Raw genomic sequence first — 25,054 nt, 5'->3', positions numbered from 1 at the left:
CATACACTAAAAAATGCGTGCATGTGTTGATATAATTTTGAATAAAGATAATTCGAAGTAGAAATACATTATACAAATTCAAATTTTAAAATTTTAAAATTGGCGATACACATTGATCCATAATCCATTATGGCACATCTCCACCATCATTGGCATCATCATCACTACCATTATCATCATACTCATCGCTTTCTTAAATGTTACTTCCCCTTCTTGCATTTCGTTGTCATCGGTACACCAACTAGTTGTTCATCTACACCTAATGGTTTTTCTTCTCTTCCTGTATATCCTCAATTTCGTCTTCTTCTAGGCCTTGACTGCCACCAGGCGGCCTCGCCCATCTTCTTGGCCTTTGACAAACTTTCTGCAGGTGCCGATTCAAATGCAACCTTATCTACTTAGGTCGGTCTTAGGAAAGAGAGTATTAGAATGAGAGTATGAGTGAGATGTTAGAGCCAGATAGCAAGAGAGTATTAGAATGAGAGAGTAAGAAAAATCCAGAGGCGCGAGCACAGTCATAAAACTGCATATGCCTATATGGCATATGTGGTATATACTGTCAAAATAGCAAATACAGTATATGATGTCCAAATGGCATATGCAAACATATGACAACACTGAATCCATCATCTTCTTTGTTATCCAAACAACATGAAAGATCATATCAATTGACAACATTTTCCATTTCCCTGTATCCAAACACATGCCAAGTTTGATGTTTGAGACATCAACAACAACTACATAATTAGATAACTAATAGAGCATTGACAAAACTGAACTATGAGCTGATAAAATACAAAATTCCAAGGTTAGAAACTTCCATGAACATGACATACCACTTTAGTCATGTGGTCCCTTTGGATTGATAGACCCTTAAATTTCTTCTTAGATGATGATTGAACAGTTCATGTTCTGAATTCTATGCTACAAGGGCTATCCTAAGAAACATTTATTGAACTGATGTGTATGCAGACAAATTCAAAATATTAAGAAGTCTTGAATGGCCCATTCAAATCCAAGAGGCTGAGGTCAGGATCATGAATATTATAAGATCATAGCTTCTATATGGTAATGTGAACAGTTTGGATCATCATCTAAAGGTGCAATCTGGATGTGTAAACCACCGCATACACTACCCTGGTAAAGTGGCAACATATCCCATCAAAACCTGATTCCTTATTGCCTAAAATCCCAAAACATTGATCGGGGATGAAACTACCGGAATAAAGGACTTCCCATGCTCTTTTCTTTCATCATATTCAAGCTTGTTTGGATAGAAAGACACCAAAACATGGACATGGAAAACCAACATGAAATCTTCAGGAAATGGAAAAGTGTGGATTGAAGTATTCCATTGTTTAGTTCGCAGTGCAATTTTTCACGGAAATGTTAAATGTTCAACAATCGAAATGTAAGAGTTTTCTTGTAACTCTGGAAATTTATTTTTGGCATTTTTTGTATGTGCATGCGTGTAGTGTTGGGGAATGTGAAAATCTCTGGAAATGAAATAAATTTCTATGGAAACCCATTGTTCCTTCGCTTGAGAAAAAAAACAACTTGAGAAATTGATTTCCATTTTGCAGCTTTTCCTCAGAAACTATGGACATTCATTTCTCCCAAAATAAACATTCAATCAGTTTTCAAGGTAGAGAAGACAAACTAGGTGACCAGACATGTAATCCATGCAAAAATGGAGCCCATAACAAGTAATGGAAGGAATATCAAAATCCATGGTTTCCAATTTCCTGACGATTTTAGGGTTCATTTCCTTATCTACGTTTTAGTTTTCCTCCAACAAAACACCACCTTGAAAGAAATCACTATCCCCTCTTCTTCTTCTTCTTCTTCTTCTTCTTTTTAATACGAAGAGCTTGGAAACAGAAAAACAAATTCCATAGCTACTTTTTCTTTTCTTTTACCAAACAAGGAAAAAGTAGATATCCATGGAAATCATTTTCTTTTCCCAAGTTTTCAACAATTCCTAAACAGGACCCGAAGTTCTTTATGGCTCAGTGGCAGTGCTGAACAATCTACCCATCCAATAAAGTTGAGATCTCCATATCATTTGCAGGGGGACAAAAGTTTTTAAGTGTCCAGATCCTACTGTCATGATGTAGGCCCAAGGCCCACCACGGGAGCCCAACATATGCTCAATTTTGGATTGTTTATTGCTAGATTTAGGGCCTAAAAGTCAGGAATTGTAATTTACTATTGTGGAAGATGTGGGGGCTGATTTTGAAAACGTGATTGAAGATTTTGAAGATTATTTCCTAGATTTGCTTTTACTATTATTATCTTGTTGCTATCTTAGTTAAATTAGATTGATTTGAAATCAATTAGGGTTTATTTGAAAATCAGTCTAATATTGAGGGGATTTTACTTATAGATTTGTAGGAATCTTATCTTGTGTATTTGTAAAAAAAGAAGTTTGAATATCAATAAAGTTACTTCTCTATCTCTACTCAAATATTCTTGTCTGTACTCTTGTCCATTTCTTTGTAATTCAGGTAAGATCTCATTGATTCGATAACCAGGTTGCACCATTTTTGGTATCAGAGTGGGGTGATCATTAGAAAATTTTCAACTCTGCATCATCTCCTAATGGCTTCAAAAGAAGTAACACAAGAATAGTTTGCATAACCCAATTAATCTGCCCACTAATTGAGCAAGTAGGTCAACTAATGATACAATAGGCATCTAACTATTCATGTGGAAGAGCTCCAATGTGGAGGGAATCCGAAGACAGGAGTTTGAGCATGAGGACACAGGGGTATCGGAAGATTAGATTAGTAGCAATGAAGTTTTCTGGTCAGCGATAACATGGTGAAATGATCTCCATGTCGAATGAATCCGTCCAGTTAAAGAGAAGGTAAATTCTTGAAAAAATATGAAAAAGAAATTAAAATGGAAGTTTCTACCCACGTCTTATACTTATGACCTCTATCAAAGATGGTACAATCTATGTCAACGGAATAAATTATTGACTGAATACACCAAGGAATTTCGTCCATAATATCTTAGGCGGAGTTTTATGAGTATAAAGACCAAAAAAATTCAAGATATCTTAATGGTTTAACTTGACATAAGAAATGAATTGGCTTTCAAAGATGTGTTTAAGATGTCTGATGCATACAGACTTGCATTAGAAGCCGATGAGATAATTAACTGGGACTTGGAAAACGATTCAGTGTGCCACCAATATCGTCATCAACCATAGGGCACAATGTCAACTGCTCATGTAAGATGCCCATAGGACTTCCCATAGGTTGAGGGACAATGGGCCAACATCCAACAATGAAGCTAAACTCCAACACACAGAGCTAGAGTTATGGACGAGAGGATAGTGCACTCAAGACGGAACAAAACAACACTCCTTTCGCATGCTTTAGGTATAGGTAGTGGTTTTTCAATATCCTAAACATCAATCCACAGTTGAAATGAATTTACTTGAGGAAGGAGAATATGTTGAAGACAATCCCTATATCTGAAAGACAAGGATGACATTGAATATGAAGAACATGCGCATGAGCATAGTGTGCACATTGGGGAAGATGTAGCAGATGTGTATGGTGATAAGGGCGAGTCATTAGTTATCCAACGAACCATGCTATTGACACATCAAGAGATTGATGATGGGTAATGGTTGCTACACAATATACTCTGCACCACCACCACTTGCACTTATGGTAAATGATATATGTATGATTTTAATAGACGGGAGAGCAGTGAGAATAGTCTCATAAGAAATAGTGAATAAATTAAAACTCAAAAAACATACACATCCATATAGGATTCATTGGTTCAAGAAAGGGGAAGAAAATTTTGTTAACGTTAGGTGCATAATTTCCTTCTCTATTGGATCTAAATAAAAGGATAAGGTGTGGTGTGATGTGGTCCCCATGAATGCATGTTACATTTTGTTAGAAAGATCGTGGTTGGTGCGTGTTGACACAATAAATGTTGTTTCTCTTCATCAATCGGGTGGTTGGTGAGTGTTGGGCAAGACGTTCCAAGTCACACACACACACACACACACACACACACACACACACACACACATCGTTGTTGCCATTGTTCCAAGTATTAGTGATATTATCGATAATATCGCCACTATTATTAGTATCACCAGCTCAGCAATACTAGTAACATTATTAGTATCATAGTTCTAAATATTGATGATATATCACTGATATATCGTAAAGTATTGCTAATGCATTGATATCGCTAATGTATCGTGATATTTTCGACTATATAAATTCCAAATGTCGCTTGTATTGCCAATGTATCAGCAATATCAATTGCCAAAAATCTATTTATTAAAAAAAAAAAAAAAGCATTTCAATTTTTTTGTGGGTGCATATGGTTGTATGATGAAATGCATGTGTGTGTGTATGTACGAATGCATGAATTGAAGGACGAAAGGATGGATGGATGTATGCATGCAGCATGCATGGACAAATGGTTGGATTAATGCAGGGGCATTTTCACACTAGGCTCGAGTGGGGTCGCCTGTGGGATGCAGGGGCACACTCGGGGTGGGTGACCCATACGATTTGGGGCCCACGGGGGAGGTCTCGTGTTCGAGACTCCTTACCAGGGGTGATTAATGGGCATTTCACACCGGGCTTGAGTGAGGTAGCCCGTTGGATGTGGGGACACTCGGGGTGGACGGCCCACCCATCCTGATTCCCTATATTTGTCCCTTACTACATGGCCTATTTCCGACTTTTCTTCCCAACCTCTACCTCCCATACCTAACCTTCACACACCTAAAGAGGAAATAGAGGATATTCTGGACCATCAAATAGTTTCAACGTCGGATGACGGGTTTCAAAAGTACCTGGTTAAATAGAAGCACGACCAGCTTTAGACAGCACGTGGCTCACTGAGAAGGAACTTCAGAGACTTGATACTGACATCTTCAAGTGGTTCAGGAGTTTTGTTTCGCCAGTGGAAAAATTTTCACAGCCAGGGAGAGTTGATGGGAACATCACGCATGCACACACACCCACGCCGCCCCTCTACGCACCTATGCAAAGAGAAGGATGGCTCCACCGTCGATCTGGATCGATGACGATGTCCAGGGAAGGCCTCCTAGTTAGAAGAAGGAGTTTTGGTTCGTTGGAGTGGGCCCGATAGTCAAGTAAAGCCCATAATGGGATCTCATGATCGTGGCCCACTAGTCTAATAAATCTCATATTTTAGGTTTTGCTTATTAATGTTATTTAGAATATCATAGACGATTTAGATTTCTTTGATTATTTTTATTTACTTCATCACCAAGTAATAGGTTGCGCACATGGCGTGAGTTTTGGGGTATACGGTTTTCTTATAAATAGGCACACCTTGTAGTTTTTTGGATTCATTGAACTTTAATAATAAAAAAATTATGGGTTTTTTCTATTCCTCCGAGTTCCTGAGTTGTGGAAAATCCAATTGGGTGCAAAGCCCTCCCTTCATCGAAGGGCTAACTATCGTGGTACGAAGCGACATATATCCCGATCTGCCCCTATCTTCTATCATCCATACTTCTCACCTTCTGCACCCATCCTAGCTTCGAGTCCGTCAGCTTTTGCAACAGTTCTTCTCCCTACAGCCGATTTTCAGAATCTAGCCCTGCAGGAAGGCTGAAACTTCGGCGGAGCACCACACACAGGCCGCACATCCGATCGACACAAAACTCGGGGGTTTTGAAGCCCTCCCCTGGCCGACCAGAGCCAAGGAGGCGCTTTTCGGATTCAAAGCCCCCTCGCACGTGCGGCCAGGCCCCTGCACACGTGCGACAGTCCTGGCCCGCTGTCCGCGTGCCAGAACTATTTCCAGGTTCAGATTTCATGTCTATTTTACTCCCCACATACCTATTTTCCCTAACCCTAATCCTAGATTACATTACTTTCAATTTATTTGCCCATTTTCTAATCCTAGGGTTCTTTGAGCTGAAATTGGTGAATCCCTTGGATTAGAGACTGGTTGCTATGCATGTGTGGATGAATTTTACTTCCCTTTGAGTACCGTTTGGCTCATAATTTTTATTGATCCAGCCCTAACATGTGTAGGCCTGGACCCGCACAGATTCCCCTTGCTTAAATGTTTGAACTTTTGTGTGGGATGTGGAAATTTTATGTGAATGTTTCTAAATTAGTTTGATCCAGTGTTCGAAATATCGGTATCGTACTATGTATCACACCCTTGGGATACAGATACGTATCGGTTATCACACGGGATATATCGTTCGTATCACATAATTTATCGCACTTTTTGGGAAACATGGGGAAACATTGAGAAAATGGTTGAATTTTTTAATGAAACTTTGGGGATTGTTAAAAAAAGCCCTTAATACACACTTTTAAATCATAACATCTCAAAAAAAATATGCACATAATAAGTTTCCTTTGTATAAGATCCTAAGTTATGCGATGTTTAACTGAACTAATGCAACTATATTTAAATTGGATGCATGATATTTATAAATATATCATAGTCATGTATGAAACCACAACCAATTCATTGAAAAGCAAAAGAAGAACTGAAAAAGTAAATTTTGAGAAATATACATATCAATGATGGGGACTAGTTGTCGTCTAAACCCACATAGAGTTGCGTGGTGACTCGTAATCATCATCTCCATCTCAACGGGCTGGGCATAGTACTGCTGCTCCACAAATCGACAATATTGTGCCCAGGTCATTGTAGAGTGGTACTAGTTAAGATACTTCCTGACATAACGCTGGTACTCATCCTCTCCGAACTGAATCAATACGCCCATCCATGGGTACTGCATAAGCATCACAGTCTGTAACTGATATGGATCTGGGAAGGGCACATATGAAGCTCCTTGGTATCCATATTGTTGGCCATATCCAGTGTTCGTGTTATTGGCGAAAAATCGATATTATCGCCGATAATTTCGGTATCGCTGGACTTGCGATACCGAAAACCCAAAAATTCATTTCTCTTCCAAATATTGGCGATATATATCGCCGATAACGTTGATGATAATGAAAATATCGACAATTCGACGATTATATCTCTGTATAAAGCTTTAAATTCAAAAAAAAAACAAAAAAGAAAAAGAAAAAAAAAAGCGAGAGATATTAGATTAGATAGAGTAGGTAATTGAATAGATTCATACCTGTGGAAGGAGAATCTAACGGAGCTACCCGCGTTGCGGCGGCCGCTGCGGAGGGATGGCATAAGTTTTAGGGTTTTGAAAGAGGGGTCGAAGCTATTTGCTTTAACTTTACCTTTTTAGCTTTTTCTAAAGTATGCTTTTTCCACTGTTTAAAAGCATATGTCACCACTATTTTAAATGGAAATAAAACTAATAGTTTAAGTAACTTTTAAGTTATTTTAGAGTGTGAGTTTCGTATCATGTAATAAAACTGGTTCACCACTACTTTAAGAAAAAAATGCAGCTTTAAAAAAGCTAAAAATTTAAATAGAGTGGGATATTTATGGCAGGTGAGGCCCTTACTATGGGGCACACCATGATCTACGTATTCTCTATCCACATTGTCCACCCATTTTGCCAAAACATTTAATGCATAGCCCAAAAATCAAGATCCAAATCTCGTGGACCATACAACAATGGTGATTGAATGCCATACCATTAAAAACTTCCTTGGGCTCACCTTAATCTTTTCATAATGTTTATTTGTCATCTAACCAGATGCTAAGGTCACGTGAACATGGATAAAGGGAAAAAGAAATATCAGCTTGATCCGAAACTTTTGTGGCCCATTTATGGTCAATCACCATTGTTTCCTATGATGAGGTCCACTTGAGAATTGGATCCACTTCATTTTTAGGTTCATGCCCTAAAAGGATCTTGTAAAATAGATGGATATAGAATACATAATTCAAAGTTGGGGCCACCCTCTTAAGTGAGGCCGAGGCCACACATCATCCATTCCCGATGGTTAGAAGCATGGATGGATGGGATGGTTGGATGGATGTTTGGATTGATAGATGGGATGGATGGATGGATGGATGTTTGGATGATTGGATAGGATGGATGGGTCGGTTGGATGGATGTTTAAATGGATAGATGGGATGGATGTTTGGATGATTGGATGGTTGGATGGGACGTGATGGATGGATGGATGATTCGATGGGATGATTTGATGCGGTGGATGAGATGGACGGATGGGTCGGTTGGATGAATGTTTAAATGGATAGATGGGATGGATGTTTGGATAGATGGATGATTGTATGGGATGAGTTGATGCAATGGATGGGATGGATGGATGATGATTTGATGGCATGGATGGATGGGATGGTTTGATGGTTGAATTATTGGATAGATGGGATGGATATGGATGGATGGATGGATAAATGTTTGGATGATTGGATGATTTGATGGGATGGATGGATAGTTAGATGGATAGATGGGATGGTTGGCTGGTTGGATGGTTGGATGATTGGATGCGATGGATGGATGGATGGGATTGATGGATGTTTGGATGATTGGATGGGATGGTTGGATGGGTGGTTGGATGGTTGGATGGATGGGATTGATGGATGTTTGGATGATTGGATGGGATGGTTGGATGGGTGGTTGGATGGTTGGATGGTTGGATGGATGGATGATTGGATGCGATGGATGAATGGATGGATGGATGGATGATTGGATGGATAGATGGGATGGATGTGTGGATGTTCGGATGATTTGATGGCATGGATGGATGGGATGGTTGAATGGTTGGATTATTAGATAGATGGGATGGATGGATAAATGTTTGGATGATTGGATGATTTGATAGGATGGATGGATAGTTAGATGGATAGATGGGATGGTTGGGTGGTTAGATGGTTGGATGGATGGATGATTGGATGAGATGATTTGATGTGATGGATGGATGGGATGGATGGATGATTGGTTGGATGGATAGATGGGATGGATGTGTGGATTTTTGAATGATTTGATGGCATGGATGGATGGGATGGTTGGATGGTTGGATTATTGGATAGATGGGATGGATAGGGATGGATGGATAAATGTTTGGATGATTGGATGATTTGATGGGATGGATGGACAATTAGATGGGATGGATGGATGGGATGGTTGGGCTGGTTGAATGGTTGGATGGATGGGATGGATGGTTGAGTGGTTGGATGGTTGGATGGATGGGATGGATGGTTGGGTGGTTGGATGGTTGGATGGATGGTTGGATCATCATGCATATGTATTTTGTTTAATTTATATGCTTATTTATGCATAGTTGTAAAATGTATGAATGCATTATACTTGTTAATTGGTTTAATGAGATTTAAGCGATTGTTATGCTACTATTGGATTGTTTCTTATGATAATGCATGCTTGTAGGCCCTAATTAAATAGAAACTTATTATGTATGCATTCTTTTTTACAATTTTTTAATTCCTAAACATGTAAATATGTGTATTTAAGCCTCTACTGAAGTTTCATTGAAAAATTACATCGTTTTACCATGTTTTCCCCGCATTTCCGGTTATCGGCGATATTATCGGCGATAACGATATTATATCTTTATCTCCAGCCAGCGAAACTTGTAGTGATACCGACAACTCGAACACTGGCCATATCTATACCGCTGCTCATATCCTTGCCCATATGCAGAAGTGAACCCCTAACCAGGGTTGAAAAATTATGTACCGTAACTGCTGGAGTCACTCGTCGCATATCCACTAGGTCCATATCCATGCCCATACTGTGGCACAGAACTCAAGCTACTCTCTTGTGTTTGAAATCCAGATTCATGTTGTGGCCTGTAACTCGAGCTCCCCTCCCTCGTCCGTAATCCAAATCTAGAGCCACCTTGCCTACCACGAACACTTGTGTCCCTCATGCATTTCGCCAGCAGCTCCTCAAAATCTGAAAGTTTATGAGTCTTCTTTTATTGTAGTAGATTTTGACGCGTGTATGTCTTATTGTAAACAAGACGAGGTCGTGGTTCTCCTGGATGAGAACCATGGTCAGGGTCCTGCGTTGAATGATCGAAATTCTCCTCCCCGGTGAAAGGGCTAAGAGGCTTCTTATCCTGACTCCCACCCGCGTCACCACCATCCTCGTTGCCATCATCATCATCATTATCATCATCATCATCCTTACTGTCGTTAGAGTCATCGTACCCTTATCGCCACCATCATCATCATCGGACTCACTCCCTGCATCACTCTTTGACTCAGTCTCGGTGTCAAACAATGTCTACCTGCTACGTGTCCCACGTGATAGTGATTGCCGCGGGCTGCCCTCCCGCCTCCTCGTCAATGGGTCGAATGCGTCAGCAGGAGAAATCTGCTGCACCACATGTACATTAACATCAATCCCTTGTGTCTCTACTTCCGCCGCAACATATGGCTCTAGTCGCCCATCTGAGGTATCCAAGTCATCTGACCTAACCCACTAGTAAACTGGGTCACCCTCCACATCCTCAGCATATGCATCTTGTCCGACCGTCATCAGGTCCAGTGGGTCTTCCCGCACTTTTCTTCTTCCTTCCGTGCGGAGCAACCTCTCTCGTAACTTCATATTGTAGTGACAATACACTAGCTTCTGAAGCCTCTCATACCCTAGTCTATTACGTTTATTTGTGTGGATGAGGGAGAATGTACTCCAATTCCTTTCACAAGGTGACGAGGACACCATCTGTGCAAGCACACGGACAGTCAGTCGTTGTAACGTCTCGCAGTCAGTCCCGTACATGGACCATCATTCGCCTGTAGATCATAAGATTCTTTCATTATTTTAGATTTTCTAAAATAATATAACAGTTAAGTTTACCGCAGTAACTCACATGCCATCATGGTGTTCCTTGACTTCACTACAGGGTAACACCCAAACATTCCAACCGCTTCGCGGTATTTAACAATCTGTTAATGGCGTATAGCAACCAGAATAAGTATTAAATGGTTGAGATGAAGATAATGAGAATGTAAGTGCAGAACATATTTACCTCACTACCAAAGGTGCCTTTCTCCGGACAGTCTGGGAATAAGTGATCGTACACCTCATGTACAGCCCTCTTTGATAAATTATCTTCAAAGAGATTTCGGCTGTAGTGGTATTTGGGATTCAAGAATACGCTGAAAACCAACATATACACATCAGTACAACCCTCGTTTATTGTTGCATATGGAAAAAATATATATATATCTTATAGGTACTTACCAGCCTGATATAGTGGGTGATTAAGCGTCTTTTCCTAACGGTTGTCTATTATTGCATGCACCCACTTATATGCATTGGGAGCTTTAACCATGATGGCCTCTTTCATTAGCTATATGGACTGATACAGTGACCCCATCAATGAATTTGTCTCATTGTCCACCATCCTCAACACCACATAAATGGGCTCTAGAATACCCACAACACCGCACATGCGATCCCTTCATGTGGTAGGTCACTTTCGTCAACCTCTTTTTCCATTCTTCATAATCATGAGCGGCGAAAAGCTCTCGTAACCTCTGTTTGTGTTTAAGAAGGCTACTTAAGGCGATATAATTTGTGGCAAACCATGTCGCCCCGGGGCGCACTATATCCCCACAACACCTTTCGCTCATCGCGGCTAATAACCAGGTGTGGTTGTATGCGAAGTTTGTGATGAGCCGTGCATCGGTAATTATGGTCTTCACCGACGGCCTATCTCCAATCGCCTCTAGCATGAGATTGATGCAATGGGCTGTGCATCGGGTCCAGGACATATGATACTTACGTTGAATATCCTTCCCCACCTTGATAAATGCACTCCCATTATCCGTAACAAACTGCACAACGTTTTTCCTCCCAACATCTTACATGACGTCGTGCATTAGTTTGTAAATGTAGTTAGAATCTTTAATCTTATTACTCGCATCTATACACTTTAGGAACACTGCACGTCCCCTGGAATAGATTATAAAATTTATAACCGACATCTTCGTCGGTCTGGTCCAACCGTCACACATGATGGTGTAGCCGTACATCTCCCATGACTGCTTATATGAATCGACGTAAGTTTTCATATCTGCATGTTTATCATCCAAGTACTTCCTCATGATCTGTGCGGGTGTGGGCGGCTGCACACCCTCACCCCCACGCTGCACTTCACTTATCATATTTTTAAAGTACGGGCTTGCTGCGGCATTCGCGGGGATTTGATCGTATATAAAAAACCTTGCTATAAATTTTTTAACTTTTTTCCTCACATCCCCTCTACTAAACATCTCCTTTATTTTCTTTTGTGTCCCTCCTGCCTCTTTGTACATCCTCGGATCTGAAGGTAGATCCGTCACCCATATACTACAACTCCTGCCCATGCCCCATATTCCTCCCCGCCTACTACCCTCCCCTAATCCACCCCTAACACTCTCCCCTACTCCACTCCCCCCACCACGCTCATGGATATACCCCTCAAATCTAGGCTTACTCATGTCCCACCTCCTATCATGATCCCTCCCATAGATCCCGCATGGACTCTTGAATTGCGCGTCTGTAATCGGGATCATCATCGCCATCGAGATCCACTACATCCTCCTGACCTACATATGGTAGCCGCCCCAACTCCCCCCTAATCTCCCTCTCCCACGCATGTCGTTCATCTTTTGACTTCACATTTTTTTCCAATATGGTCTTCATCTATTCTCACACATCCTGTGGGCATTTAGGGCAAACCACAACATTGTGATACCCTCCTGCTAAATGCTCCTTTAAGCGGGTTACCCCACCACTCCTTCATACATGGCCACATAAATTACAAATACTCCCGAATCGATTGTCAGGAATAGGCCGACCGTACATTGACCCTATATCAGGTTGTCTCCCTCCTCCTCCCGACATATTTTATCTGTAAAATAATATTTTATCTATCCATTGAGATTGGATAAAGCCAAAATCAGATAGATCCACCACTCAGATGGGCCACGCCACATGGAACAATGAGATTTGATGTCAACAATGGGTTAGTAATTAGGGGCCACCATGATGTGGACCTTCAATCAAAGCCGTTAATCAGGTGTAACTCATTAAAATAAAGAGAAGGTACAAAATTCATCCTGATAAAAGAAACTCAGGTGAGCCTCACAACGTGAATTTATCAATTTGGAAGAAGTTTTACATCGTTCCCATTAGTGTGGCTCACAATAGTTTTTTAATCAGGCTTATATTTTGTATGTACGGATCATCGGATGAACGGTAGATTTTACATTTACAACATGTTTTACCCTATAGAGCTGTGACTGTTTCATTCCCAGCATGTTTTCACTTCATATAGGTGTGTATATGAACATAACAACAAGTCAGATGGATAGTAAATGACATGGTGAAACCTGAAGTGACGCACCAAGTACTGTGGGGCCCACCATGCTGTATGTGTTGTATCCACACCGTCCATCCATTTAGAGATATCATCTTAGGCCATGAGAAAAAGAATGAGTCAGGTCCAAAGCTTGAGTGGACCCCCACCACAGAAAACAGTGGAGAGAGTGACGCCCACCATTAAAATTTTGTAAGGGCCATGAAAGTTTTCGATCAAGCTGAAATTTGTTTTTTCCTTTCTTTCATGTCTGTTTGAACTTATAAACAGGTTGGATCTCAGATAAACATCATAGTGGACCTTAGGAAAGTTTCAACAGTGGGCGTCCCTCTCCCCACTGTTTTCTGTGGTGGGGTCCACTCCAGATTTGGATCTGATTCATTCTGTCTCATGCCTTAAAATGATATAGCCAAATGTATGGATGGTGTAGATACAACACATACATCATGGTGCGCCCCACAGAACTTGGTGCATCACTTCAGTAGCCAGTCTGGCTACGCAACCTGTCAGTATCTTCCGCGTCCTATGGCGCGAGGAGATGGATTGGCTATTGCCCTTGACACCGGCCTCATGGCTGGTGGTCGGTGCTCTATGGGCCCCACCATAATGTATTTGTTTCATCCATTTCTACGGATCATTTTAGGGATTGATACAAAAAATCACGGGGATATAAATCGCAGGTGGACCACACCAAAGGAAAACAATAATGATTGGATATCCACCATTCAAATCCTCCTAAGGCCCACTGTACTGTTTATTTGACATCCAATCTATTGATTGGGTCCTAAAGACCCAAATGAAGGGAAAAAAGAAATATCAGGTTGATCTAAAGCTTTTATGGCTCCCAAAACGTTTTTAGTGGTCAACATTCATTCAACACTGTTTCCTGTAATGTGGTCCACTTGAGTTGTGGATATGGTCCAATTTTGGGCTCAACACCTAAAATGATCAGTAAAAACGGATGGACGGCGTGGATAAGCCACGTGTAATCACGGTGGGCAAAACGAAGTTTACTCAGTAAGATAAGGGCGTAACTCAGTAAGCAATCCCATATGAATGCCCGTCACTAACAAGGCACAAGACGTCACCAAGTTATGTGGGTCCCACCATGATGTATTTTTTGTATCTACACCGTCCATACATTTGAAGAGATCATTTTATAACGTGAGCCAAAAAATGGGTCAAATCCAGAGCTCGAATGGACCCCACTATAGAAAACAGTGGAGAGACTGACGCCCACCGTTACAAACTTATTGAGGGCCGCAAGAGTTTTTTATCAAGATGATATTTGCGTAAATATTTGTGTCGTGCCCTAAGATAATATTTCCAAATGAATGGATGGTGTGGATACGACACAGACATTACCGTGGGACCCACAGAACTTTGTGACGTCACTTAAGTAAATTAGTAACTCACCTGTACTTATTAAGCTCTGTGAGGTCCACCATGATTTATGTATTTTATCCGATCTGTCCATCCATTTTACCAGATAATTTCAGGGCTTTAGCCCAAAAATAAAGCATATCCAATGTTCAAATGGGCCACACCGTAGAAAACAGTCAACTTGAACATCTACCGTTGAAAATTTCTTGAGGGCCACGGAAGTCTTGGATGAATGGATCAAGCTTATATTTATATTTTCCCTTCATCCACTATGTCTGTATGATCTTATTAACAGTTTGGATGACCAATAAACATCACTGCAGGGCTGAGAAAGGTTTCAACGGTGAAAATCAGTATCACCACTGTTTCCTGTGGTATGATCTTAGATTTTTCTAAAATTTGGGATCAACCCCTTAAATTAGATGGGAAAACGGATGGACGGCGTGGATGGACCACATACATTAAAGGTGGGCCCAAGTGAGTTTACTGAGTACGATAAGAGCGTACTGAGTAACGCACCACACAAGCGGATCCATTTTTTACCCCATCCGCGCCCCTCTTTCACTTTCCCTTTCCTTTTTTACCCCCATCCACGCAATCTGATCCGTCTTTCACGCATGCAAGGGTTCCGTCCCCTCAAATCTCGTTTAGGAAGGGTTCGTCGATCCGGCCTGATTCCTCGCCAGAATCTCCGATAAAGAGAGAAGTTGAAGAAAATGGCAAAAAAATCGTACTTACCTGTCGAATGGCCGACCTCTGACCACCGCTACAGCCAGGTACTCTCCGATTTCTTTCTTTCTTTTTCTTTTTTTTTTCTAATTCAAATTTTTTTGATTCTCCACAACCCGAATCCGATTTTTATGGTCTTTGTGGGTGGTTAGCTACAGTGGGACTCGTGAGTCCCCTGCAATCCACCCGTGGCTGTCCATGCGTTTGTCAATGTCTGACAATAATGGAGAGGAAATCGCGCGATATCGTCGATATATCGTACGATATCGACGATATATCGGCTGATATCTGGATTTTGGATTTTTTGGTATCTTCCGAGGGTTATCGTGAGTGTATCGTCTCACAGGGGTGCGATAATGATATATCGGCCAATAATATCGATATTTCAAACACTGGTTTGATCTAAAGCCTGAGATCTTGCATATCATAGTTAATTTTCATGTCCTGCATCATGGATTGATGTATGTGTGAATGTATGCATGTGTGTATGTATGAATGAATGCATTCATGGATGGATCATGCATGTGCATATAGATGTATGTGCATGCATGCATTGATGGATGGTTAGATGGATGGATCCACTATTTTCCCCATGTTTCCTGAGTCAGCGTTACATGCATTTCGGCCCCCATTAAAGGGAAACTTATTATGTACACATCTTTTCTTCTTCTTCTTCTTCTTCTTTTTTTCCTATTATTTGGTTCCTAAATATGCAATGTATTTTAGCATTTGTTGAAGTATCATTGCGGAATTCTACCATTTTCCCGATGCTTCCCCAATGTTTTCCTGAGTCAGCATTACATGCTTTTAGGCCCCCATTTAAGGAGTACTTATTATGTATCTTTTTTTAAATGATTTAATTCTTAAATATGCAAATATGTATATTTTAACATCTCCTAAAGTTTTGTTGAGAAATTCTACCATTTTCCCCATGTTTCCCTTAGTCAAAGATATATTTCCGGGTGTTGGTGATATCGATACATGTTTCTGAATCCCCAGCTAGTGATACATGTGGAAACTGCGAACAGTGATTGCTGTTACTACATTCTGCCTTTCTACTGAGAGATGCATAAAAAACAAAAATGCAAGGAAAAGGACAATGGAACTTTTTGAGCTCATCTTCCCTTGAATTTTCCCTACCACTTTACGTTATTTTTTCTTCTTTTGGGATCTATATATATATATATAATAATTTTTAAAAAAAAAAAAAATAGAAAAGGAAGGTGAAGGAAATTGGAGCTTTTTAGATTTGTTTGGGCTTTTTGTACTTAGTACACAACTTCAAAATAGGTAAAATGTCAGTGTCATGTCCTGTATATTTCAATTTCATATGTAAACTCATACTTACATCCTATCCAAGCAATATTACTATTTAGGTATTAAATTTGTAGTAAAATTTCCTACATTTACTTTTTTCAAAACATTGTTAAAATATATTAATCATAAAAATTGACAATTATTGAAAGGAAATATTTTTTTTTTTTTCACAAAAGACAATACTAACTTTCTTGGTCAATTCGAAATTCTGTTTTTTAGGTAAACTGAAACAACCCAGTACATGGGAAAGCTTAGCTCACAACTGTTAAGTGGCCAAACAAATGGGACCCCAATGTACCTGGTTGTTTAATGACCACTGAGCAACCTGCATCATCTAGGGCCAGTCTCATACTGCAGTGTGTGCGTGTGAACCTGCATCATCTAGGGCCAGTCTAGTAACCAGCCCTGCTCTCCACAAGATTCTTGGCTGTCCAACTTAGTGGTTTTGATCTCCGCTATAATCATCACTTGAAGTTCAGTGAGCCATGTTCATGAGTAGCTCGATGCATAGATCAAACCTGAAAGAGTATAAAAATTTAGTTATCTGCTATTGGAGCTTTAATGATGCAATAAAGTATCATTTGATCTTTGAGATTTTGACTTACCCCAAGACTCCCTCACTTCAATTATCATGTTTCATGGTGGGACCTGAAGGCTGCCAAGGAAAGTGCAAAAATGCAATAATGGCGAATTGGGTTTGCTGTTTTATGGCAATAAATGGGTCAGCTCCCACATGAATCCTTAAGGAATGTCTATTCACAGCAAATAGATGCATGCATGCCTTCACATATACCGGAACATGTCCCCCATGTCACTCCATAATCCCCATGGCTTAAATGCACAACACAACCTTCTGTCAGATCATGGGGAGAGAGAAAGAATCCTAACATTACACAAACATGTGAGACTGGGAAGCATCAGAAGTAGAGCTGCCTACATTGGCCTAGGTGGCCTTGAATAAGCAGTGCAAACACTCAAACATACTCACATTGCTCTTCAACAGCTTCAAGATCAACTGCTTGCACAGCACATGCTGCAGGGCAGCAGCATGGGCAGGTTCTCTTCACTCACTTGATCATGAGAAACCAGGCAGACAAAAATTGTACCGAATTGGAACTCACTCCCCAGATCCAACGGCACAGATAACTGCTACATGATGCGCCATTCTTGCTTGTTAGCCACCATAAAAGTCGCCAACTTCAGTAGGGACCGCAACACCTTTCCCAGTGGGCTGGAGAAAGAAGTTCTGCTTTATGTGGAATGTTCTAGCTGCCCCACCCACAATAGACAGGCTATGAGCTTCTGGAAGTCAGTCATGTGTAATTCAGCAAATGGGCCAGGCAAGTCATAGCATAGTTGAGTACATCACCTTGCTTCCCTTCCAGTATCTCTGCAAACTGCACCCTGGTCAAGGGTCGAGCCATTCTGCAAGACCTGGTCCTATTGGTGGCCAACCATTCCACTGCAGGTCCCAGGTTCCTATTCCTAATTGCATCAAGTATCCAATGCATCTCAAGGAACAGAGACTTCATGTGCTCCAGTTCATGGGCCTCATTTGCGAAGCAGTCACCGAGATTGAACAGTCTTTTCCTGTAGAAGTGGCCCCTGATGATCTGGTTGACTGTGTGATGATGTCGAAGTCAACCTGCCTTGGATATGTTGGGATAGGACTTAATCAAGGAGCTTCACACACTTGCTCAGCACAGCATTCAGCTCCTTCTGCAGGCCCTTGAGCTGATATATTTAGCCCAACTTGTTCAGCTTTCCGTTAAGTTCTGTGAGAATGATTTTTTGGTCTGCAGGAGAGGTTATGTCCTTGTCAACTGCATTTTCACAAAATGCGGATTTGATTTTCAGCCTATTTGATCAATCATTTCTTGGGTTTTGAAGGAAGGTAACCTTTGGTGCTCAGGAACACAATCAGATGCATCTTTAATGGCACTGAGATCCATGTTCTAGCAATTTGTAAGGCCACCATGATTCTTCACCTGAATTACGACAACCATCAGCCGTCATTGCCAGAGTCATAACTGCAATCATGTCACACTATGGTGTTTGTCACTTTCTTCTGTCAATTTATGAGAGTTGCCTTTCATAAAAATAGGTCTGAACCGATCATCAGGTGGGCTACAGCTTGGATTGCCATACGCAGAATCCACACCAATCTGATAATCATGTGCAAGTTTGGGCCCACATGAAGAATGGTTTGGATCTGTACATAATACATATATGCCAGGTTTAAAAAGACTGTCACTGATAAGTTAAGAAAATGGTTTTTATGGAAAAAATAAAATAAAATAAAATAAAAATCCTCAATAAAACTTTACTGAAATTTTGAGAAAAATCCACAGCTGTTTTAATTTATGAAGATGGCACATACTCTGCATACAGATGTGTGGACAAACGATGGATTTGCTCTCTGTCCATCTTTTTTAAAAAATGGATTCACCTTTTATTACAGTAAGGTCTTTTTTGGTTGTTGCCTGTGGGAAACGTTTCAGCAGTTTATTATCTTTCAAATAAAAAAACGTTCACCAGTTTATCTTTTCCCAAAACCTTCGTGTTGAAAGGTTTCTACTTGTGGTAGGGTTGTCGATGGGCCGAGCATAGTGTTGTCTTAGGCACAGATATTGAACTGCTCTAGCTGGGCCTATCCAAAGTTTGGCGTTGACAGACCTAGGTTGTGGGAAGCCTTTCAGTACTAAAGATAATTTCTTCAAAACCTGGTACCTTTTTTCTTAATCCTTTTGGAACCAAAGGATTTTGAATTTTTTCATAGTAACACTTAACTCTCAGTCCTTTTAGTGATGTATTATTGAGATAACAAGACGGATAAATTTGAGAAGTGCTATGGCCTGCAGTAATGGTTAAAATGTGTGTGAGAGAAATGGACAGTTAAAACATACACATCTGGTATGTATGGTAACCAGTCCATCTATTTTTTGTGTTAAAGAACGCTCATCGTGGGACCCACATGATGAGTGGCACAGATCTCGATATGCAAGTTGGATCACATGCCACAAATTGCTTTTCGAACTCACTCGTGCAAAACACCTCAACCATTTCTCAAGTCAATTACTTAACGGATTTGATATCAAAATTCAACAAAATTGGGACCAAAATTCGACAAATCTTGCAAATCGATGTTGCACTTCTCTAATTTATCCTTTTCAACACCTCATTAACCCATCGCTAAAAAATGGGTGCTGTTGCTTTTGGAAAAAACAAAAATTGTTCCAGTGCCAAGAGGATTACCACAAAAAAAATATTTTCAACTAAAGAAAGGTGAATCCAATTTTCTTCTAAGAATTTTGGAAATTTATCACGTGCCCTACCTTCCATACACCAAGATGCCACTCTCATAAATTACAACATGCAAGGATTTTTTCAATTTCTCGGTGATCTTTTGAAGAATTCTTTCATAAAAATCCCTCAAGGAGAAGAAAGTGAAAGCATTCTAGGTTTCTCCATGTTAACATCTAGTCTGACGTATGATGGCTTCGCAGTCTAAATGCCATCCTGATAAGGAGGAGGAGACACATGGAACCAAATCTGATCGGGTTCGGGTACCTGTTGTGTATTGGGAATATAATGGAGGATTCAAGCCTCATGATCAAATTCTGAGGCATAAGATGAAGAAGAAGAAGGTTATTAATGCATACTCTCGATTACCCAATAGACACCCAATTAGATACACTATCCGGCTTGATTATTGAACAAGCCTAGACCTATGGACTTGAACCTGACCTCATTATTAGACAGCACAAGGTTAGGATCCAAATACATTAAAATTGGGTTGAATATCTTGGATACCCATGGATTCAGGTACCCATTGATAGCCCCAGCCATAGGCCCCACTTTGACAAAGCATTTTCTTCCCTAGGAGGCCAAAAACGTGGAGCAACTGACTGACAAACTTTTCTTCTTCTTTTTGGGTGAAAGATACTGACAAACAAATATAGGAACAAGGCGCCAGTGATTATTAAATTTGAGTGGGAATTGTGAGGCCAAGAGAGTGTACCAAACTCAAATGAGAAGAAAGTTCTTATGTAAGGGAAAGAAGATCCAAGGAATCCAAGTCTTCACTTGGAACTAGGCTCGAAGTTCTTGCGTAGGAGAGAAGATTCAAGGGCTCCTAGTCTTCACTTGGAAAACTAGGCCCACTCAAGGTAGGGGATATGCTTGGAGATGAGAACGAATGGTCTAAATGACCTACTCTGGTTTAGAAGAATTTATTCTAGCAAGGTGGAAGTTTTGGCCACAAACAGTATCATCTTGGTCAACTAGCAATAGTATTGACCTTTGGATTATTTCTTTTTAATGATATCTCAGAAAATAGTCCAGTAGAATAGGATTCATCTTGTCACATGCAATGTAGAAACATTGATAGATAAGAGAATGGAGACAGTAAATATGATGAAATGAAGGAGAGTTAACATAGCTTGCGTTCAGGAGAACAAGTGAAAGGGGGTCAAAATTAGAGAAATTGATGGATATAAACTTTGGCATATAGGAGAGGACAAAAATAGAAATGGGGTAAGGATAGTGGTCTATAAAGATGTAAAGGATAAAGTTGCAGATGTTAGAAGAGCAAGTGTTAAGATTCTCTGACTAAAACTTGTGTTAGGAGAGAAGATAATCAATGTTATTATTGCATATGTGCCACAAGTACGGTTAGATGATAGAATCAAGAGAATTCTCAAAGGATATGGATGGAATAATGCAATGAAATTTTGAACAGAGAGTATTTAGAGGAGGAGACTTAAATTATCATGTAGGAAAAGAAAGTAGAAGATATGAAAGCATACATGGAGGATATGATTTTTAGAAAAGAAATGAGATGGGGGATGCTATATTTGATTTTGCTCTAGCATACAATCTAACTCTAGCAAACACATACTTTAAAAAGAGAGATGAACATTTAATAACTTTCAAAAGTGGATCATATAGAAGCCAAATAGACTTCTTTCTACTTAGGAAAACAGAATAATCAATATTTAGATATTGCAAGGTTATACTAAGAGAGTCGCTCTAATTGCTCAACATAGGTTACTAGTTATGGATGTTTACATTAAGAGATGGAAGAAATGGAGTGAAACTAATAGGAGTCCAAAAATTAGGTGGTGGAATTTAGAAGGAAAGAAAATAATGTTACTCAAAAATAAATTAATGGAAGAAGGAAAGTGGAATATTCAAGAAGTAAATTTATGTGAAATGAGATGGCTTGAGTGCATTAGGAAAGTGACAAAAGATGTTTTAGGAGTATCTAAAGTGAAAGCCAATCATATAAGGAAACTTGGTGGTGGAATGACGATGTACAAAAAGCTATTCATGGAAATGTTCATGTTTCTGAAATTGTGGTAAAGACCGCTTTAGTTGAAGTATGACTATGCCAATATGTCCTAGAGAGGGGTGAATAGGACTTTTTAATAATTTTATGATAATTTAAAATCCTATCACTCTAATCCTAACAACAAGCATATTTTAGGATTACTCAAGAGTAACTCTATTGGCTTCCAAGCCCGGTAGAGGATCCAATCACAAACTATTTGAGAGATGAACAATATGCAAACTAGTTTATGATGGATATGACTGCGCGTGTGTATAAAGTGTGATCTCATATAATCAGATATGAATGTATTTAAGGAAATCACATAAACAAATGAATGACAATAACAATTTCAAACACAGTCATTTTTATAGTGGTTCGACTACTTGTCTAGCTCCACTCCCGGTAACCGCACTCAACCCTTGAGTGTACCGGATTTCACTAAGGAGGTTTCACACGGTTCACCCCAAACCCAAGGTTTTAAATCAGGTTCACCTTTAACCTTTACAACCTACACCTAGGCTGACTGTTTATGCTCTCATGGGCAAAGGTCAACACAACGCACCCACTTTTAGGCACACTGGCCAAGGATCTTCCATAAGACCCTAATTGTTTATGTTCTCCACAGAGCAAGGGTCAACACAACGCACCCACTACGTACACTCCCACCAGAGGCCTCCTAGAGGACTTGCAAGGGGTGAGAAACACCTTAGACCCAATCCTACAAAGGAATGATCACAAGGGTCCTCTGGACTCTGATAACTTACAGATAAGCAGATGAGTCCTTTTTAGCTCGTTGTCGAAGATCTCCTCCTTTGTTAATGAAGAGTCTTTTGCTTCCTTGAACTGCAACTCAGAAGATGTACCAATGGATGGCGACGGGTTGGGTCATGGCTATGATGGAATCTTACTCTTCTAAATATTTTCCTATAAGGAAGATAGAGCGATTCCAATCATCTATGCATTCAAGGCATCTCAGCTTAATGATTTACTATTAAGGTGGTAGCTAGAGGATCCTTGAATGCGAAAGTTCATTCCTCAATCCACTCTATTGAATATCAATGATGAGGGTGGATTGGAGGATGAACTCCCTTAAGAGAAAGGGCTTTGGGTAAATGATCTAAAGTAAAACACTCAAAAGCACTCTCTTCTTTCTCTACCAGCAACTAAAGACAAGCTCTCTATATATAGGCAAAAAGTTCCAACGAATATAAAACGATCACATTTATGACAGAGTTCGATATCATCGGGCAGGGTCGATATCATTGAGCGTATACTCTCGATTGCATCAACTGGCCGCTCGATGACACGAACTCAATGTCATACGCATTTGAAACCTTTTGCCAGCTGGTCGAGGAAATCGAGACCGGTGTCGATATCATCAGATTTCGAACTCCGATAGTATCGATACAAGGTCCGATTCTTCGACATTTGAAAATGAGAGAGACTTGCTTTGAAATATTTCAGGTCAACAGATATGATCGAGGTACACTTGATATCATCGGAATTTGAATGTCGATGATATCGGTAGTCGGGTCGATGCATTGATAAATCCAAAGGATTTTCCAGTTAAGCTTGCTGGACAGTTTATGCCCATTCTCAATGCAATCGACTCGGCCTCGATATCATCGATATTTGAATATCGATTCTATTGGGTGCCCCTCGATCAAAGATAAATTAGCCTGAAATATTTGCTGGATATCTGTGAGTCCAAGACCGATATCATCGAAGGCCTTCCAATATCATCGAGATTTGAATTCTGATGATATCGAGTACCTCGATATATTGATAATCTTATGATTTTTCTTAGAAAAAATAGGGACTCATATGCTCTGCTATCGATTTTATCGAGTCAATTTCGATAGACTCGATATTCGAATATCGATGATATCGATAGGTATATCGATACATCGATAATTCCGTCCAAATGAGTATGTGGTTGCTGGACATATTTTGTCCTCATTTCGATGATATCGTTTAGTCATCGAGGACATCGACAACGCATGTCACTAATATTGATCAGTATATCGATAAAATCGATAGAGCTAGAAAACTTAGAGATTTTCTGAATTTTGAAAAAGTTTTCTAACTCAAAACCTTATAATGTTCTGATTTGTTTTAAGGGTTTTAATTACCTGGTGTTTTGGGACATGGGATGTGAGGCTTAGATTTACCTGTGGCGAGTTCGTGCACACATTCGGTTGAGGCAGACGCTTTGATCGATCTTCCTACGAGGCTCTGCAGTCTGACTGACTCAACACTCATGCTAATTGACAAACCAAGGCACTTTCAATTTCTTCAAAGCCTAGACGGGACTAGAAACAATGAAAATTTAGAAAAATTTAGAAATGCCTAAAATATTACTAGGTAGTAAGTGAGGCTAAACTTGAGGCATGTGATGATCTTTACAATAGATTGGGTACAAGAGAAGGTGAGAAAGATGTCTTCAAACTTGCAAAATTGAGAAAGATGAAGGGTAGGGACCTAGATCATGTTAGATGCATTGACAACGATAACCAGAATGTACTAGTAAACAACAATGAGATCAATGAAATGTGGAGAAGCTATCTTTAGATGTTGTTAAATGACAACCACACCGAAAGCGTGGGGATAGAAGGAACATAAACTCAAATGATGCCAGAGACCATAGACACTTTCATACGATTAGGATATCTAAAGTGAAAGAAGCTTTAAGAAAGATGAAAGCAGAAATGCCCCTCGAACATGATGGTATACCAATAGAGGTGAGATATTGAGTTATTTTGGTTAACAAAGTCATTCAAATATATTGTAAAACCAAAGAAAACACTAGAGGAATGGAGGAAAAGTATTCCTCCGACAAAGTATGTGGTGCCTATTGACACATGAATTTTGGTACTTCGCCAAAATGGGCGCCAACGCATCTAATAGCACTATTGTGCCACACTAACCCAGCTCCAACAACTATGTGCCAAATGATGATGTCATCATGTCGTCAAGAGGAAGCGAGAAACTAACAAAAGGCTCTGCACCGCAAACTGCCAAG

General features: G+C 40.0%; 1 long non-coding RNA gene across 2 annotated transcripts in view; it reads right to left on the bottom strand.

The window, feature by feature from the left end:
• Positions 1-25,054, bottom strand: part of LOC131229245 (uncharacterized) — a 30,442-nt gene continuing 5,388 nt past the window's right edge. Inside the window, exons 2-4 of one of the 2 annotated variants that reach the window (XR_009163239.1) lie at positions 17,306-18,688; positions 16,999-17,218; positions 1-408 (exon numbers count right to left, since the gene is read on the bottom strand). This is a non-coding gene — a long non-coding RNA (uncharacterized LOC131229245). Of the gene's footprint in view, positions 409-16,998; positions 17,219-17,305; positions 20,683-25,054 lie in introns of those variants that run through there. The other variant, XR_009163238.1, reaches the window with a different exon arrangement.

This window comes from Magnolia sinica, chromosome 16 (genome assembly GCF_029962835.1).
Source record: "Magnolia sinica isolate HGM2019 chromosome 16, MsV1, whole genome shotgun sequence".
Taxonomy (NCBI): Eukaryota; Viridiplantae; Streptophyta; class Magnoliopsida; order Magnoliales; family Magnoliaceae; genus Magnolia; species Magnolia sinica.
The sequence above is the reverse complement of the archived record's forward strand: the minus strand, read 5'-3'. Positions and strand labels throughout refer to the sequence as shown.